This window comes from Oncorhynchus gorbuscha, linkage group LG04 (assembly GCF_021184085.1).
Source record: "Oncorhynchus gorbuscha isolate QuinsamMale2020 ecotype Even-year linkage group LG04, OgorEven_v1.0, whole genome shotgun sequence".
Lineage (NCBI taxonomy): Eukaryota > Metazoa > Chordata > Actinopteri > Salmoniformes > Salmonidae > Oncorhynchus > Oncorhynchus gorbuscha.
This window is the reverse complement of record NC_060176.1, coordinates 48,086,855-48,107,169: the sequence shown is the minus strand read 5'-3', so window position 1 is coordinate 48,107,169 and position 20,315 is coordinate 48,086,855. Positions and strand designations below refer to the sequence as shown.

The following is a 20,315-nucleotide window of genomic DNA, read 5'->3' as shown; positions in this document are numbered from 1 at the left end:
GAACACAGATTAAGATTGTTTACATGTCATAATAATTGTTTGATACTGTTCCATCAATCTCATTCCAGCCATTACATTGAGCCCGTCCTCCAATAGCTCTCCCCACCAGTCTCCTCTGATGTAAATGTCCAATGAAACAGAAAAAATGAGGAAGTGGGATGTCTCGCTTCCTCTTCGTCTCTGGTATACAAGCACACCTGTGGTGATAATGATGGTTTCCCAGGAACTGATGGCTTCTACAGTTGTAGCTAGATGGGGTACAGCACGATCTAGTTGCGTCGGGGACAACTGTAGAATTTGAGCTAACTCTAACCCTTTTCCTAACCTTAACCTAATTCTCCTAACCTGCTACGTAAAGTAACTTCTGTCCATAGCTGTACTCCATCTAGCCACAACCATAGAAGCCATTGAAAGCTCTGAAATCTCTGACTTCCGACTTCAGTGCGTTCAAAACCACTGGGAAATTGAAAAAAAAAACAAAGCCCCGTTTGCAAATAAGACCTTTATACACAAGATGGTCAGTAGGTGCTCTGTTGGAAACCATGCAGTCTTTGAGAATACATGTTTGGTGCATGGTTGATTGATTATAGGCTACTGAGAAGGTTCCATGTGTTTGGAGAGGCTTTGGGGGCCAAGCAGTTAATTGAAACCCCCCTCCTTTAAAAGTATTGTCATTGTTTTTGTCCTAGTTTTGTGAATTATTGAAAACACTGTTAGGCCTAGGCCTACTGTAGGATGTTTCAGAGTCATCTACTGAGTAGGACTTACTGAGATCACTTTTATTGGTTACATGTGCCTAATACAACATGTGAAGACTTGACAGTGAAATGCATACTTACGAACCCATTCCCAACAGTGCAAAGTTAAAAAGTAAGACAAATATTTGCACAAAAAAATATATATACAAGGAGTACCAGTACCAAGTCAATGTGCAGGGGTACGAGGTAGTTGACGTAATATAGTATGTACATGTGGGTAGGGATAAAATTGACAATTATTTGGGCCTTCTTCTGACACGGCCTGGTATAGAGGTCCTGGATGGCAGGAAGCTCAGCCCCAGTGATGTACTGGGCCACACGCACTACCCTCTATAGCGCCTTGCGGTTGAAACCGAGCAGTTGCCATACCAAGCGGTGATGCAGCCAGTCAAGATGCTCTCAATGGTGCAGCTGTGGAACTTAAGGAACTGAGGGCCAATGCCAAAATCTTTTCAACCTCCTGAGGGGGAAGAGGTGTTGTTGTGCCCTCTTCATTACTGTGTTGGTGTGTTTGGACTGTGATAGGTCCTTAGTGATGTGGACATAGAGGAACTTGAAGCTTGATGCGCTCTAATACAACCCAGTCTCTGTGAATTGGGGTGTGCTTGGTCCTCCGTTTCCTGTAGTCCACCATATACTCCTTTGTCTTGCCAGCTTTCCGGGAGAGGTTGTTGTACTGAGACCACACTGCCAGGCCTCTCACTACTTCCCTATAGGCTGTCTCATCGTCGTTGGTGATCTGGCCTACCACCGTCGTGTCATCTCAAAACTTAATAATAGTGTTTGAGTCGTGCACGGCCACGCAGTCGTGGGTGAGCAGCGAGTACATCAGTGGACTGAGAACGCACCCCTGATGGGCCCCCATGTTGAGGGTCGGCGTGGCAGATGTGTTGTTGCCTATCCTCACCACCTGGGGGTCCAGGATCCATTGGCAGAGGGAGGTGTTCAGTCGCAGGATCCTTTGCTTAGTGATGAGCTCGGAGGGTAATATACAGTTGAACGCTGAGCTGTAGTCAATGAACAGTAGTCTCATGTAGGTGTTCCTTTTGTCCTGGTGGGAAAGGGCAGTGTGGAGTGCAATAGGTATTGCATAATCTGTGGATGTGATAGAGCGATATGCAAATTGTTGTGGGTCTAGGGTTTCTGGGATGATGGTGTTGATGTGAGCCATGACCAGCCTTTCAAAGCACTTCATGGCTACATATGTGAGCGCTATTGGTCTATAGTCATCTAGGCAGGTTACCTTAGTGTTCTTGGGCACAGGGACTATGGTGGTCAATTTATTGTCATGCTGTCATAGGACCATCCCCCATGAGGAGCTGAGCCTAGGCCTAAACCATCCATCCAAGCCTCTGGCGAACTCTACTTTGTTCCATGTGGTGTGTTTACTTAATATAGCCTACAACATCGAATGTCTATGGTAGCCAAGGTCTACCTTCATACATACACATTTTATCATGTTCAGGTGAGTTCATTTGGTCAAAGTAGGAAGATTCGTATAAATGGCCGCATATTTGAATTTACCGCTGACATTACAAAGATAGACGGATTTTAAACCAACCACGTTGGAGATACTAACTACGTTCACCCAATCAAAATAAATATTTCCTCGAAGACCCCGCGATAGGGGCGGGGTTCAATCGACGTATGTTCTGATAGTTTTGTTGTACTGACGCTGTTTGTTATTTGATAGAAGATCAGTTTGGCCAGGCAATTATTGCAATCATTTTCTCTTGAAGTAGGGTATACTATTTGTTGTCGAAACTCATTTTCTACGCTAGGATATTGAAAGTTTGCGACTTTTCACATTGATTTTTTGTTTCGGCCGTTAAACGGAGAGGGGGACAGGCTATTTACCAATATACTAACTTGCCTTAATTCCTATTAAATAAATAATGGACAGATTTTTTTTAAAGGAAGGAAACATTTCACTACAGGTTACGTTGATTTGTTCCCTCTTACCCTCCAGATATTGAGCAAATAACAAATCACTGACTACACAGTATTATTCTCGGGCACCGTACGAGAATAACTGTAGCCCTGACGTTTGCTACAAATAATATTGAAAAGAGAAGAAATCATTATTCGGATTGGTTATAAATGTATGTTAAGTGTTGTCGACGTTATTTGAGATGCAATTCAAAGACTAAGAAGAAGAATAGAAGTGTCAGGTGATTTCATCAACACGAGGAACCATCTAGTGATTGCATCGCTAAGTTTACCCTGCTCCTGCGTTGTTATCCCTCAACTCCAGTGGAAGGGAAGAAGAGAAGGTAAGAGCCGTTATAATGTAGCGTATCAATGTGCTATAATGATTTTTGGTTAAATAGAAAACGTCGATTCGATAGCAGTATTTTCATTTTATCAGCCGAACAAACAATCTATTATTCCTACGTAGTCGTAGGCTACACACTACGCAAACGTTTTGCAATGGTCATGGAAGGATTTGTGTGCCAGTGTGGTGGGGATTTTACGGAGTTGGTGTTGTTTGATGGCACTCAATTGTAGACTAGTAAAATGTATATTTAATGTAAAATGCATTCGATTAACAAATGATTTGAGTAGCCTAACGACATCTATAGATTGCGATAGAGTAACGTTAGCCAACAGCTTTGCCCCTTGAATGACTGTTCTGTTTCATAAAGCATGCAAACCCATGTCGTGTGTTTTTAATGAATATAACCTACAAAAAAGGATATGTAGTTCACTGCCTCCCGATTCTGCATATATAAGAACACACAAGTCATCTATTGTGGAAAAGTGCCTCAGTCTGCCCGTGGCACCAACAATGGACTACCTACAGGTAACTGCAAACAGTGTCTTAATTAATAGGGCGTTGGGCCACCACGAGTCGCCAGAACAGCTTCAATGCGCCTTGGCATATATTCTACTAGTGTTTGGAACTCTATTGGCGGGATGGGTCACCATTATACCACGACAAAATTGCGTAATTATTTGTTTTGTTGATGGTGTCTCGGGCGCTGCTCCAGAATGTCCCATAAGTGCTGATCTGGTGATAGACGCACAACCTTTAAATCCCCAATGCTCATTTGGCTGCGTTTACACGGGCAGCTGAATTCAGATCTTTTTCCACTAATTGATCTTTTGACTAATCAAATGGCCAATTTGTGAAAAATTATCACTGAGCTCTCTTTAGCCATGGTAGCCAAAATAATGGGCGACTGCATTTTTAAAGGTGACTCTACGCGTGGGATGTTAATGAATTCAGGAACCACACCTGTGTGGAAGCACCTGCTTTCAATATACTTTGTTTCCCGTATTTACTCATGTTAACTTTAGTTTGGTAGTTACCTGGACCATCTTTGCAATAATTCTTAATAATAATGTTTTCATGCTAACCTTTGGCAATGCAAAATACAGTGGAGTGACTTTATTTATAGTAACAAATGTGGTGAAAAACTTGGACTTTATTAGACGGATAATAATGTAAAGTTGATAGGCATAATAATTTTTTTAACGATTACATATTTTATGGCATGATGTTGGTATTGACTTTATGAAAGATCAGCAGCAGGATACGTCATATTTGCCACATAGAACACCTGCCATGGTATTTTTGAAATGCATTAGGACCTCAGTTTTTCCGAGATGTAACACATTAATGTGTTTTTATTTCATTTATTTTGTTGCTGCTGTGGCTGGAACTGTCAATCATTTCCCTCTGCTTTCGTTTTCCTTATTGAGTGGGTGGCCATGGAGTCTAATTTCTTCTCTTGTAATTACCCAGTATGGAAAAGGGGGCACTTGTGAGTTGCTGCTCGAATTATTTGTGAGGGGGTTGATTCCCTCTTATGTGGCTTTCCTCTTGAGTCCTGAACACTCTTTATGAACACTGATAGGCCTAATATAATGAAATGCATGCGTATCGCTGTAGAGGCATTTGATGTGTTCAATTCTGTTGATGTTACTGCTGTAGAGAAAAGCGATTCAGTTGGATGGAATAGACATTTATTGGCCATGCAGTGTTGTATAAATAGCTTTTGCAGTCAATCACAAGGTCGTGCTGTCACTCTCCAGTGGCATTTTTTATTCAGTATTAAAATGTAGGATTTTCTCATAGATTTATATATAGTGGAGTCTGAAGTTGACACCCTTAATAAAGATGAGCAATAATGATATAAAAAATAAAAAAATACTAAGCTACATTACATGCTAAAACAAATGGGGACATTATTTTATATGAATACAATTGCTCAGATAAATAGATTATCTTTTAACAAGATAAAAGGCTTCCAAATGATTGATACCCCTAAATATTTTTTATAAATTAAGCATTTGCAAGTTTAGTATTTTGTCCTATATTCTTAGCACACAATGACTACATCAAGCTTGTGACTCTACAAAAAATGTGGATGCATTTGCAGTTTGTTTTGGTTGATTCAGATTTAGTGCCGAATAGAAATGAATGATACATAATGTGTGGTCATTTTTTAAAATTGTAAATAAGAATAGAATCTTCCTAAACACTTTTATGTTAATGTGGATGCTGCCATGATTACAGATCATTCTGAATCATGAATAATGAGTGAAAATGTTAGAGGGCCTAAGATCATACCCCCAAACAGTGTTTTAACATGGCATCTCATTTGCTAGTGTCATAGTAAAGTAGAGGCACTTTTTTTTTTTTTGTAGCCTAGGTTCTGGGAAAAATGTGGCCTTTTTATAAATGCGTTTCATGCAATTTTACTCAATTTTACATGACTTGAGACTTTGGCTGAATCTTTTTTAATACCGCACAAATAATCAAAATGGCAGGCTACTTTGACACTGAGAAACTGAAAATCTGAGATAAATAAAAATGAACTATGTGTGGAAACAGATATTGAAGACTACATTATGATGCAATTATAGTCCTAAAAAATGCTTTACAGTTTAACTGACTCACCCAATGATGCTCACTTGCTGGTGATGGCTGATGAGCTCATGTCAAAAGCCTATCTCTCTTTTGTAAAACAATATTTGAGGTTTATCAAATATTTTGGTAGCCTACAGTATAGTGTTCTATTTTCAACAGGAGCCATTTGCTTTAAAACCTGTTTTCCCTCGATTGTATTTGAAATGTTGTGAAAGGCATGTTTTTTGTCTTAGTGCTGTTCTTTCATTGACAGATTGGCTGCCCATTCCCGACTAGGCTATTGCTTGTTATTGGGCTACAATCCACAACTCGGCTATTTAAAAAAATAAGCTATTGATCCTTTGAGAATAAATTATAAGCCTTCTCGTGGTGTTTGGCAAATGTATAGTGCATTCGGAAAGTATTCAGACTCCTTACCTTTTTCCACATTTTATGTTACACCCTTATTCTAAAATGTATTAAATAACACATTTCCTCATCAATCTACACACAATACCCCATTAAAAACAGTCCTTTAGAAATGTGAGCACATTTATTAAAAATAAGATACTTTATTTACGTTAGTATTCAGTCCCTTTGCTATGAGATTCGAAATTGAGCTCATGTGCATCTCGTTTCCATTGATCATCCTTGATTGTTCTACAACTTAATTGGAGTCCACCTGTGGTAAATTCAATTGATTTGAGATGATTTGGAAAGGCACACACCTGTCTATGTAAGGTCCCGCAGTTGACAATGAATGTCAGAGCAAAAACCAAGCCATGAGGTCGACGGAATTGTCCTTAGAGCTCCGAGACAGGATTGTGTCGAGGCACAGATCTGGGGAAAGGGACCCAAAAATGTCTGCAGCATTGAAGGTCCCCAAGAACATGGTGCCGTCCATCATTCTTAAATGGATGAAGTTTTGAACCAGCGAGACTCATCCTAGAGCTGGCCGCCTGTGTTAACTGCGCAATCGGTGGGAGAAGGACCTTGGTCAGGGAGGTGACCAAGAACCTGATGGTCACTCTGACAGAGCTCTACAGTTCCTCTGTGGAGATGGGTGTCCTTCTGGAAGGTTCTCCCATCTCTGCAGCACTCCACCAATCAGGTCTTTATGGTAGAGTGGCCAGACGGAAGCCACTCCTCAGTAAAAGGCACATGACAGCCTGCTTGTAACTAAAGTACTCTGACCATGAGAAACAAGATTCTCTGGTCTGATGAAACCAAGATTGAGGAAACCTCCCTACGGTGAAGCATGGTGGTGGCAGCATCATGGTGGTGGCAGCATCATGCTGTGGGGATGTTTTTCAGCTGCAGGGACTGGGAGACTAGTCAGGATCAAGGGAAAGATGAACGGAGCAAAGTACAGGGAGATCCAGAGCGCTCAGGACCTCAGACTGGGAGAAAGGTTTATACCTTCCAACAGGACAACGACCCGAAGTTCACAGCTAAGATGACACGAGTGGCTTCGGGACAAGTCTCAATGTCCTTGAGTGACCCAGCCAGAGCCTGGACTTCAACTCAATCGAACATCTCTGGAGAGACCTGAAAATAATTATGCAATTGACGCTCCCCATCCAACCTTTGTTGACAGGATCCTGCTTGACAGTATCTGCAGAGAAGAGTGGGAGAAACTCCCCAAATACAGATGTGCCAAGCTTGTAGTGATATACTCAAGTGTAATTGCTGCCAAAGGTGCTTCAAAAAAGTACTGAGTAAAGCGTATGAATACTTATGTAAATGTTTTTAATTGAAATACTTTTGCAAAAGTGTCTAAACCTGTTTTTGCTTTGTCATTATGGGGTATTGTGTGTAAATTGATTGGTGGGTAATTAAAAAAATATATATATATATTTTAGAATAGCCTGTAATGTGGAACAAGTCAAGGGGTCTAAATATTTTCAGAATGTGCTTTATTTCAATTCGTAAGGGGTGCTTCTGTTCCTTCAGAATCCTTCGCGCGGCCATAATTCTATCAGGAAATAAATGAAGTGCAACACTGGAGAGATGAGTTGCAGGCTCATGTCTATCAGAGCAGAGAGGGATCATAGAAAGTGAATCTCATTCTAGTTATGTGAGAGATACTGGCACGTTCCTCACACACACGCTTTGGTCTCCAACAGGTTACAATGTTGCGCAAAGCATAAACCCGGGCCGGCCCAACCCAAATCAACTCTTTAGAATATTAGGCCCGCGCTGAGAATCTACTTTTTCACATTTAGTTAATTCTCCTGCCCCCACAAAAGAATGTGGCGGCAACTCTAATGAACTTTGATCTATTCTGTGAATATTTTAAAATAATTGTTCATGACCTTGAGGTACCAAATGGATGCCGGAACAAAGCAATTAATCGGAAACTCAACCGAGAAGAACTGCAAATGCATCCAACATGTTTGGAGTCACAAGCTGGATGTGGTCATTGCGTGCTAGGAAAATGGGACCAAATACTGAACTTATGACTATATTAAACAATTTTTTTTTTTTTTGTTGCATTGAATGTAGCTCAGTATTTGAATTATTTTATACAGTCATTATTGCTCATCTTTATCAAGGCTGTCAATCATTTCGGACCCACTGTATGTGCATTGTCACTACTCCAAATGCATGGAAATAATAGTTTTTTTTTATGTGTCTGTCACAAGTGCTACACATGGATTAGAGCACTCCGTATGCAGCCAACAATGGATGATGTTATTGGTTCTACTCAAGTGCTTTCCAATTCGAGTGCTGTCTATTTATTTAATAGAGAAGCATGTGCTACATTTAAACATTTCTCCAGAAGGACCCATCAGCAAAATTATTGTTTTTGTTGTTTGCCATATATCCAGCAGTGAGTGACAATATCATGGACACTTGGCTACCATGGATCCTAAGTCTGCTAGATTTGACAAAACGATGCCTAGCTCCTGTCAAGGCATCTGTCAGGGTTCAGCTGCCATTTCTGACCCGACGATATCTCAAACCCACACGTGTCCTGCTTGGCGACAGCTATGTTGAAGTACAGCGGATGTTGAATGGGGAAGGTGGCAGAGTTATCCAATTTTATTGATCACGCACATGGTTAGCATATGTGAGTGTATTGAAATGCTTGTGCTTCTAGTTCCGACTATGCAGTAATATCTAACAAATTCACAATAACCACCTTATAAATGGATAAATAAAATATGTACATATAAAATATATGGATGAGCGATGGCGTGCGGCATAGGCAAGATGCAGTAGATGGTATAAAATGCAGTATATCCATATGAGATGAGTAATGTAGGATATTTAAATATTAAAGTGCCTTTATTTAAAGTGAATAGTGATACCTTTTTTATTAAATCCGTTTATTACATTTATGAAAGTTACAAGAGATTTGAGTCTGTATATTGGCAGCAGCCACTCTGTTAGTGATGGCTGCTTATCAGTCTGATGGCCTTGAGATAGCTGTTTTTCAGTCCTAGCTTTAATGCACCTGTACTGACCTCGCCTTCTGGATGATAGCGGGGTGAAAAGGCAGTGGCACGGGTGGTTGTCGTGTCTGTATTTTGGGCCTTCCTGTGACATTGGGTGCTGTAGGTATCTTGGAGGGCAGGTAGTTTGCCCCCGGTGATGTGCTGTGCAGACTGCACTACCCTCTGGCGAGCCCTGCGGTGCAGTTGCCGTACCGGGCATTGATGCAGTCCGACAGCATGCTCTCGATTGTGCATCTGTAAAAGTTTGTGTTTTAGATGACAATCCAAATGACTTCAGCCTCCTGAGGTTGAAGAGGTGCTGTTGCGCCTTCTTCACCATGCTGTCTGTGTGGGTGGACCATTTCATTTTGTCCATAATGTGTAAGCCAAGGAATAATACACCTTCTCCACTACTGTCTCGTGGATGGGAGAGTGTGCTCCCTCTGTTTCCTGTAGTCCATGATCATCTCCTTTGTTTTGTTGACATTGAGCGATGGTTATTTCCCTGACACCACACTCAGAGGGCCCTCACCTCCTCCACGTAGGCCGCCTCATCGTTGTTGGTAATCAGGCCTGTCACTGTAGTAGTGTCTGCAAACTTGATGATTGAGTTGGAAGCATGCATGGCCACGCAGTCATGGGTGAACAGGGAGTACAGTGGAGGGCCGAGAACACACCCTTGTGGTCAGCTGATCAATTAGTAATGAATAGCGGGAAACAACGCAACGATGCATTCTCAGTATGCGAAAATAGAATGTTTAATAGTATGCAATATTTAGAAAATGGAATATGGTTTAAATACCAGGATGTTATTTACACTAGTTTTGGCTCTAAATATAGCAGATTATTTTTCTCACTTTTCCACAATGCATTGGGAGAGTGTGGGCTGTGAGTGATGAGCCCTAGTTCTTTTCAAGTTACCCCCCCCAAACACAACTATGCTACTTAATTGGGAAGATACCTGACGCTTCTGCGGTGGGGTTCAAATGTAAGCTGTTGTTCTTATAGGATCACAAGCATTGCATCTTATGCTACATTTAGTTTTGCATAATCACTCCATTTATTTATCTTTCTCCTATAGCGTTAAGTCTGGTGGTGGATACTGTGCTGAATAGCCTGTATGAATCCTACACTGACGTGAATCTAACTCCGTATCATCATTTTGTATGTTTCTGTAGCTATTGCTTAAGTCCATTCCTGGGAAAATGGTAGTGCCAAACAACTATTTTTGAGAGGCTTCATAGAATGTAATGGAAGTGATTTGTGCAGCACATTGACTCGGTACTGGTACCCCTGTATATAGCCTCGTTGTTATGTTACTTTTTAAAATATTTAATTTAAGTAAACATTTTCTCAACTCTATTTCTTGAACTGCATTGTTGGTTTAGGGCTTGTAGTAAGTAAGCATTTCACGGTAAGGCCTACACTTGTTTTATTTGGCGCATGTTACAAATACGATTGGATTTGGAATGAATCCTGCATCAAGCAAGTGCTTTATCCCTCGGCGGTTATAAGGCGGACCTCGCGTAAAGAGGTTCATCCTTGAAAATGATACAAAGAAATGCCATCTATTACTATGAGCCAGTGTCTATCTAGCTGGTCATCTACTCCAATAATATTGTACATGTCTGACCTAGGAGCAAAATCATGTCAATTTATTAAATTGCCTCAACTTGCATGCACATTTGGATGAATAAATAAAGTACAGTAACACCACACTCTGCTGTCCCTGTAGGTTGATTGATCAAAGTACAGTGTCTTACTGGGGAGATTACACTCCGTCAGTGCTGTGGGCAAAGGTGGCTGTGATGTGACTGCCTGTGTAGTGCGAGAGGGAGGCCAGGTCCAGAGTGAATGCCTCTTTATGCTCCTGGCGGACACCTGCTTGGCTGGAGGGCAGAGCTGTGCTTCTTCCCCCTGTCCTACTGGCTTGGTATGCTCCTTCAATAAACCCTTGGCACCGGTCTCCTCTCCCTCCGGCGAAAGGGAATAACTCTCTAGGTCTTTGTCTGGCCAGCCCCAGCACACACAGCATAGCCCCAGGACTGTGTTAAGGCTTTTTAGATTGTTAGCTGTCTTGGGTTAAATATAGAAGTTTATGAAGGATAGGAAATATGGGGGTTACTAGCTAAGGAATAATGAAGTACTGTGTTGTAGTCTTACGTTTTCAAAATATTTTGGTGTTTTATTTGACAAATTCCCTCCAGTTAATAAAAAAACACCAGATTAAAATCAGTATGTCAGAAATGAAAATTAACTTCAGCCTAAAAGTGAATTGCTGGCTCTTTCCTACCATATAAAGTGTACTTTTTGTTTATTTTGTCCAGTGTTATTCTTATTTCCATAGCCCTCTGATATAGTGATGGTATGTACTCAAATGCGATGCCAGGGCTTGCTTTCAGTCATCTCTTCGCAGTCAGACACAAGATGACGTCTGTGCCATAAATTGTTTTTAAACAAGATTTCATGGCATTATTCATTATTCCCCTCAGTGCAGGGATCTTAGGTGGTGATGTGTAATAGAATAATAGTGCGCCTGTTCCACTGACATGTTGACCATTAATCTGCCTCCCTTGCCCCCCCCCCCCCCCTTCCAACCCACCCCACAGTGCAACTCAGGGACACTATACATAAACATAGAGCAATTACACCGAAATCCCTCTGCATCAAGAGAAGGAACAAATCATTTTTTTTTGGGGGGGGGGCACTAAATTCCCTGGCTGATCCCCTCCACCCCAATCTGAGGATGACACTGGCTACAACCAGGAAACAATCAGCGGTGTTAGTGCAGTCAGTCACTGTGCCTGAACACCTTTTCCTGAGGACTTTACCCAAGATGATCTCTGCAGCTGACAACTTGAGGCAGTGGCCTGGATTGATCTTAATTCCATCCCCCATGACCTGCTAGTCAGTGGATTGAAATCTCAGCAGCACATCTTTTAGTCCCCCACCATGCAGCACAGTCAACATCTGTGCTTAGTGTTGTATTCATTTAGGGCTCGCTGAAGCAAAATGTTTTACAACGGAAAATTAAAATGCAAATGTTTCCTGTGGTGTTTTATGTCTTGTTGCCACCTGAGACAATGCCCAAACCACTAGATCAAATCAGCAGGGAACCATCTCCTAGTCCCTGCTGTATGGAAGATTAACCCTGCTGGGCCCTGTTTTGATTATGTCTGCGAATAAGAGCTGCTTAATTATAATCACTGCAGGGCCATCCTGGGAGGGTAAACACTGGCACGAGTGTGTCTGTCCATCAGCCCAGACACCACACTGCAGCTGAATTTGCAATGTCTCTGTCTCCTGCCCAAGTCCACACCTGCATGAGAGCAGGTAGGTTGCCATGGGCAGTTCTAGACTACTACAATGGTGCCCTACAGCGAACCATAATGTAGCATTGCTGTTGGAACTTTTTAGGTAATCAATATAGCAGCAGTCCATAAGATTACATTTTGTAACGGTATTTGGTTGTGGAATTTACACTTTCATCTCTTCTATTTTATCAGTTTCACCAGAGCTTGAAAGAGTGAAATTAAATAGGGAAATTATTAAATGGTTTGAGGAGAAAATAACCTTTTTAAAAATGTGTTTATTTGGGTTGAGAGTGTAAAAAAAGAAAGTAGAAAAGAACGAAGGAGAGCTACATAAGTATGTTTTAATGTTCTGCTCTACCATCTCTTTCTGCTCTGTGCATGTAGACAGAGGGGCTGTGGGAAAGATCTGGCCTGTCTGTGTGGACCCGCTGGTTCTGATCCCTGCTCTACCCTAAAGGCCATCCACTGGTAAAGACCCCCCAGGAGATGCTTCCAATGTAAAACAGGGAAACCGCTCATCTAGTCTTGCTGGTGTAGCCAGGGCTCTAAATTGGTAGTGTTCTGTGTGACCAGGAGTTTATTTTGCTAGTCCCAAAATAAATCTCCCTGATAATTGTTGTCATGCTGAGGCTTCGCTGTACCGTTGTTTCCAAGTGCCCTAGAGAAGAACGTGAGTGTAGGTTCGATGTTGTCATGGTTGCACTGTTCCTACAGTGAAAATGGCTTGTTTCTTTCCAACTCAGGTCAAAAGAATTGACCTGTATTACCGACGCAACGTTTTCATCTTCCTATAGGTCGTTATTAATAAAATGTCACTGGTTCAGAAAGTTCCATTTGGCTGCTGGGAGGCAAGGAGGCCCCTAGCTCCGCTAAAACCATTGACAACTACGTGCCGTTTTCAAGGGATTGTTAAATAAATGTTAACTATTTGGTTTTATTATCGTCACCTCTTGAAGAGCGTAGTCATAACTATATGTAGAATGTATGCACACATGACTGTAAGTCGCTTTGGATAAAAGCGTCTGCTAAATGGCATATATTATTATTATTATTATTATACATTTCCAATTTATTCCACATTTTTAGCTCCATCAGTTGTACAGCAAGTAACGGTATGCTTTTCATCAAATCAGTTGATCATGACATTTCAGATACTTGAGGGTAGTTTGGTTGTTGATTTATTGCTAGACAACCATTTTCAGGTCTTGCCATAGATTTGTCAAACATAAGTCAAAACTGTAACTCTGCAGCTAAGGAACATTCACTGTTGTCTTGGTAAGCAAATCCTGATTTGTAGATTTTGTCTTGGGTTTTAGGTTCTTGTCCTCCTGAAAGGTTAATTAATCTCCCAGTGTCTGCTGGAAAGCAGACTGAACCATGTTTTCCTATAGGATTTTGCCTAATGTATTTTTTTTAATCCTGTAAAATTCTGTAGTCCTAAATGATTACAATCATACCCATAACATGATGCAGCCACCACTATGCTTGAAAATATGGAGAGTGGTACTCTGTAATGTGTTGTATTGGATTTGCCCCAAAACAAAACACTTAGTGTTCAGGACAAAAAGCTAATTTCTTTGCCGTATTACTTTAGTGCCTTGTTTCAAACAGGATGCATGTTTAGGAATAGTTTTATTACTTTAGTGCCTTGTTGCAAACAGGATGCATGTTTAGGAATAGTTTTATTACTTAGTGCCTTGTTGAAAACAGGATGCATGTTTAGGAATAGTTTTATTACTTTAGTGCCTTGTTGCAAACAGGATGCATGTTTAGGAATAGTTTTATTACTTTAGTGCCTTGTTGCAAACAGGATGCATGTTTAGGAATAGTTTTATTACTTTAGTGCCTTGTTGCAAACAGGATGCATGTTTAGGAATAGTTTTATTACTTTAGTGCCTTGTTGCAAACAGGGTGCATGTTTAGGGATAGGTTTATTCTGCACAGGGTTCCTTCTTTTTACTCTGTCAATTAGGTTAGTATACAATGTCATCCTCAGTTTTCTCCTATCACAGCAATTAAACTCTTAACTGTCTTAGTCACCATTGGGATCATGGTGAAATCCCCGAGCGGTTTCCTTCCTGTCAGGCAACTGAGTGAAGAAGGATGCCTGTATCTTTCTTGTGACTGAGTGTATTGATACACCATCCAAAGTGTAATTAATAACTTTACTATGCTCAAAGGGAATGTGTTTTTTTTTTTTTTTATCTACCAAGGTGCCATTATTATTCCCCTTATTTGCGAGGCATTGGAAAACCTCCCTGGTCTTTATGGTTGAATCTGTTTGAAATTCACTGCTCGATTGAGGGACCTTGTATAAATATAATTGTGTGTGGCACAGATATGTTAAACATTATTATTACACACAGAGTCCATGCAACTTATTGTGTGACTTGTTAAGCACATTTTTACTCCTCAACTTATTTAGGCTTACCATAACAAAGGGGTTGGAAACTTACTGACTCGAGACATTTCAGCTTTTCACTTTTGTAAGTTAATTAAAAATCATAATTCAAATCAAAGTTGATTTGTCACGTGTGCCGAATACAGAGAAATGCTTACTTACAAGCCCTAACCAACAGTGCAATTTTTAAATAATAAATAGGTATTAGGTAAAGACTAGATAAGTTAAGGGGGGTGTGAGAGAGAGAGAGAGAGAGAGAGAGAGAGAACTAGTAAAATTACAGTAGCGAGGCTATATACAGGTGGTACCGGTACAGAGTCAATGTGCGGGTGCATCGGTTTATTGGGCTAATTGAGGTAATATGTACATGTAGGTATAGTTCAAGTGACTTTCTCTATGCACAGAGAGTAGCGGCAGCTTAAAAGAGGGGTTGGAGGGGGTGGCAGGACACCTGATTACCTGTTCAGCAGTTTTATGGCTTGGGGGTAAAATCTATTGAGTCCTTTTGGTCCTAGACTTCGTGCTCTGGTACCGCATGCCATGCAGTAGCATTGAGAACAGTCTGTGGCTCGGGTCTTTGACAATTGTTAGGGACTTCCTCTGACACCGCCTGGTATAGAGGTCCTGGATGGTAGGCAGCTTGGCTCCAGTGACGTACTGGGCTGTGCACACTACCCTCTGTAGTGCCTTGCGGTCGGAGGCCGAGCAGTTGCCTTACCAGGCAGTGATGGAACCAGTCAGGATGCTCTCGATGGTGCAGCTGTTGAACCTTTTGAGGATCTGAGGACCCATGCAAAATATTTTCAGTCTTCTAAGGGGGAATCGGTTTTGTCATGCTCTCTTCACGGCTGTCTTGGTGTGTTTGGATTATTCTAGGTTGTTGGTGATGTGGACACCAAGGAACTTGAAGCGCTCAACCTGCTCCACGACAGACCCGTCGATGTGAATGGGGGCGTGTAAGGTCCTCCCCGGGACCACCCATACGTAGAATGTATGCACACATGACTGTAAGTCGCTTTGGATAAAAGCGTCTGCTAAATGGCATTTATTATTATTATTATATTATTTTCCTGAAGTCCACAATCATCTCCTTTTGTCTTGATCACGTTGAGGGATAGGTTGTTATTCTGGCACCACCTGGCCAAGTCTCTGAGCACCTCCCTCCAGGTTGTCTTGTCGGTGATCAGGCCAGGTGGGAAAGGGCAGTGTGGAGTGCAATAGAGATTGCTTCATCTGTGGATCTGTTTGAGCGGTATGCAACTTGGAGTGGGTCTAGGGTTTCTGGGATAATGGTGTTGTGAGCTATGACCAGCCTTTCAAAGCACTTCATGGCTACGGATGTGAGTGGTACGGGTCTGTAGTCATTTAGGCAGGTGTTCTTGGGCACAGGGACTATGGTGGCCTGCTTAAAGCATGTTGGTATTACTGACAGAGCGAGAGGGAGGGGTTGAAAATGTCAGTGAATACACTTGTTAGCTCATGCTTGGCGTACACATCCTGGTAATACGTCTGGCCCTGCACCCTTGTGAATGTTGACCTGTTTAAAGGTCTTACTCACTTTGGCTACGGAGAGCGTGATCAGACAGTCATCCGGAACAGCTGATGCTCTCATGCATGCTTCGGTGTTGCTTGCCTCGAAGCAAGCATAGAAGTGATTTAGCTCGTCTGATAGGCTCGTGTCACTGGGCAGCTTGTGGCTGTGCCTCCCTTTGTAGTCTGTAATAATTTTCAAGCCATGCCATATCCGAGGAATGTCGGAGCCGGTGTAGTACGATTCGATCTTGTTGTATTAATCCATGACTTCTGGTTGGGGTATGTACGTACCGTGGGGATGACTTCCTTGACACTTATTGATTAAGCCAGTGAATGTGGTGTACTTCTCAATGCCTTAGAAGAATCCTGGAACCTATTCCAGTCTGTGCTAGCAAAACAGTCGTGTTTAGCATCTGCTTCATCTGACCACTTTTTAAAATTAATCTAGTCAAGAGTGCTTCCCGCTTTACGTTTTGCTTGTAAGCAGGAATCAGGGGGATAGAATTATGGTCAGATTTGCCAAATGGAGGGAGAGCTTTGTTCGCATCTCTGTGTATGGAGTATAGGTGATCTAAAAAAAATCCATCTTGTTGCGCATTTAACATGCTGATAGTAATGAGGTAAAACTGATTTAAGTGTCCCTGTATTAAAATCCCCGGCCACTAGGAGCTCTGCCCCTGGGTGAGCGGTTTGCTTATTTCCTTATCCAGCTGACTGAGTGTGGTCTTAGTGCCAGCATCCGTCTGTGGTGGTAAATAAACAGCCACGAAAAAAATAGATGAACTCTCTTGGCAAATAGTGTGGTCTGCAGCTTATGAGAGACTTTATTTCAAGCGAGTAAAATTAAAAAAATTATTTTACCTTTTATTTAACCAGGCAAGTCAGTTAAGAACAAATTCTTATTTTCAATGACTGCCTAGGAACAGTGTGTTAACTGCCTGTTCAGGGGCAGAATGACAGATTTGTACCTTGTCAGCTCGGGGATATGAACTTGCAACCTTTCGCTTGCTAGTCCAACGCTCTTACCAGTAGGCTACCCTGCTGGCCCAAAATCTGTTGACATCCTTAGATTTTGTGCACCAGCTTTTGTTTACAAATATACACAGACCACCCCCACCTAGTCTTACCGGAGTGTGCTCTTCAAACCGGTGCAGCGTATATCCCGTCAGCTTAATGTTTTCCATGTCATTCAGCCACGATTCGGTGAAATGTAAGATTTGAATGTTTTTGATGTCCTGTTGGTTGGATATTCATGATCGTACCTCTTCCAATGATTGTACGTTTTCAATTAATATTGATGGTAAAGGCAGATTCCCCACTCTTCGCCGGCTGATCCTTAAGAGGCACCCCGCCCTGTGTCCTCTATCTTGTCTCTTTCTCTTGCCAATGACAGGTATTTCGGCCTTGTTGGACAGATGGGATGGCGTATCGCTGCAGAATGCTGTGGTAGCCATGCTAGTTAAGTGTCCTTGAATTCTAAACAAATCCGTGTCAGCAGCAAAACACACACCACCACCTCCATGCTTCACAGTGGTAACCACACATGCAGAGATCATCCGTTCACCTACTATGCGTCTTGCAAAGACACGGCAGTTGGAACCAAAAATCTCAAATTTGGACACATCAGACAAGAGGATAGATTTCCACTGGTCTAATGTCTGTTTCTTGGCCCAAGCAAGTTACTTCTTCTTATTGGTGTCCTTTAGTTGTGGATTCTTTGCATCAATTCGACCATGAATACCTGATTCACGCAGTTTCCTCTGAACAGTTGATGCGTCTCTTACTTGTACTCTGAAGTGTTTTTATTTGGGCTGCAATTTGGTAACTCTAATGAACTTGTCCTCTGCTGCAGAAGTTACTCTGGGTCTTCCTTTCCTGTGGCGGTCCTCATGACAGCCAGTTTATTCATAGCGCTTGATGGTTTTTGCGACTGCACTCGAAGAAACATTCAAAGTCGTTACTCTTTGCTTAATTAAACTGTTCTTGCTATAATATGGACTTAGCCCTATTTGGTAAAAGACCATCTTCTGTCTACCCCCCTACCTTGTCACAACACAACTGATTGATATTTCACAAATGAACTTTTAACAAGGTACACCTGTTTAATTGAAACCCATTCCAGGTGACTACCTCATGAAGCATTTTAAGAGAATAACACAAACATGCAAAGCTGTCATCAAGGTGGCTACTTTGAATCTCCAATATAAAATACATTTAGATTTGTTTAACACTTTTTTTTTTGGAAACTGCATGATTCCATATGTTCATAGTTTTGATGTTTTCACTATTATTCTACAATGTCGAAAATAGTTAAAATAAAGAAACCCTTGAATGAGTAGGTGTGTGCACTTTTGACTGGTACTGTAGGTAAGCAATACTACTTCTGTGACCTGTTTATATTGCCCTTATAAGTTATTCGGTTATATTAACTCCATGGGTAATGGTGTTAGTGGTTATTGACAATATATTATGTATTTACCTCATGTCAATCAACCTTTTTCTAACCAGCGTTAATGCCTAGCTCTGCAGCGTCCTTGTATGGTTAGCGAATGCCAATTTTGTTTCTGCCTTTCATACCTCAAGTCTGTTAACATTGAATAGCATACCGTATAGCATACCACAACACCGATCACTTGTATGAAACGGTTTCATGTGTGGTGTTTTTAAGGGAAGTTGTTTCACTTTAGAAAAGTGGTTGTATATGCAAATGAGCTGTTCAGGTGTTCAAGGCATGCTGCTGAGACGGTCGCATCCTTTCTTATCGTACATTACTGTGCTTCAAAAACTGCAAATGGTGCTGCTATAGCAACGAACTAGTTGCTGAGTTTGTTGCCCTGACGTGTCTGCATGTGTTCTCGGCGCTGCACTCTGCTTTGCTCTTCGCTGTTGAGCTGAGGACTGACAGTGAAGGACCTACTCTTTAACTCGCTGGGTCCCCCTAATATTATCTCTAAAGTGTTTGTTTTATTTTCATTTTACATCATTTCAACAGTACTGCTCAGGGTTAATCATTGAGTTACATTTATTTTATTGTATCCTCGGTATGTTTGAATGTCAATTTTCTAACTCTTACTCACAAAACAATATTCAAACCTCTGTTGTCTGCCGAGTTGAGGAATGTGTAGACCATTATTATGAGAACATCTTTAGACTTCATTAAGATTATTGAGGGATCACGTACACATTAAAGTTACCAGTGTTCAATATCCGTGTGGGGAGAACAAGTATTTGATACACTGCCGGTTTTGCAGGTTTTCCTTCTTACAAAGCATGTAGAGGTCTGTAATTTTTAACATACGTACACTTCAACTGTGAGAGATTGATTCTAAAACAAAAATCCAGAAAATCACATTATGTTTTTTAAGTAATTAATTTGCATTTTATTGCATGACAAGTATTTGATAACCTACCAACCAGTAAGAATTCCGGCTCTCACAGACCTGTTAGTTTTTCTTTAAGAAGCCCTCCTGTTCTCCACTCATTACCTGTATTAACTGCACCTATTTGAACTCGTTACCTGTATAAAAGACACCTGTCCACACACTCAATCAAGCAGACTCCAACCTCTCCTCAATGGCCATGACCAGAGAGCTGTGTAAGAACATCAGGGATAAAATTGTAGACCTGCACAAGGCTGGGATAGGCTACAGGACAATAGGCAAGCATCTTGGTGAGAAGGCAACAACTTTTGGCGCAATTATTAGAAAATTGAAGTTCAAGATGACAGTCAATCACCCTCGGTCTGGGGCTCCATGCAATATCTCACCTCGTGGGGCATCAATGATCATGAGGCAGGTGAGGGATCAGCCCAGAACTACATGGCATGACCTGGTCAATGACCTGAAGAGAGCTGGGACCACAGTCTCAAAGAAAACCATTAACACACTATGCCGTCATGGATTAAAATCATGCAGCGCACGCAAGGTCCGGTCCCCCTGCTCAAGCCAGCGCATGTCCAGGCCCGTCTGAAGTTTGCCAATGACCATCTGGATGATCCAGAGGAGGAATGGGAGG

At 41.6% G+C, this 20,315-nt stretch overlaps 1 protein-coding gene across 17 annotated transcripts in view; it reads left to right on the top strand.

The window, feature by feature from the left end:
• The first annotated feature begins 2,408 nt into the window (after positions 1 to 2,408).
• LOC124034176 (armadillo repeat protein deleted in velo-cardio-facial syndrome homolog) overlaps positions 2,409 to 20,315 on the top strand; it is a 240,155-nt gene continuing 222,248 nt past the window's right edge. For 10 of the 17 annotated variants that reach the window (XM_046347005.1, XM_046346997.1, XM_046347004.1 and 7 more), the window contains exon 1: positions 2,409 to 3,031. The gene's annotated coding sequence lies outside the window, so the exon portion shown is untranslated. The remainder of the gene's footprint in view (positions 3,032 to 20,315) is intronic. The other 7 variants (XM_046347012.1, XM_046346998.1, XM_046347009.1 and 4 more) reach the window with 2 other exon arrangements.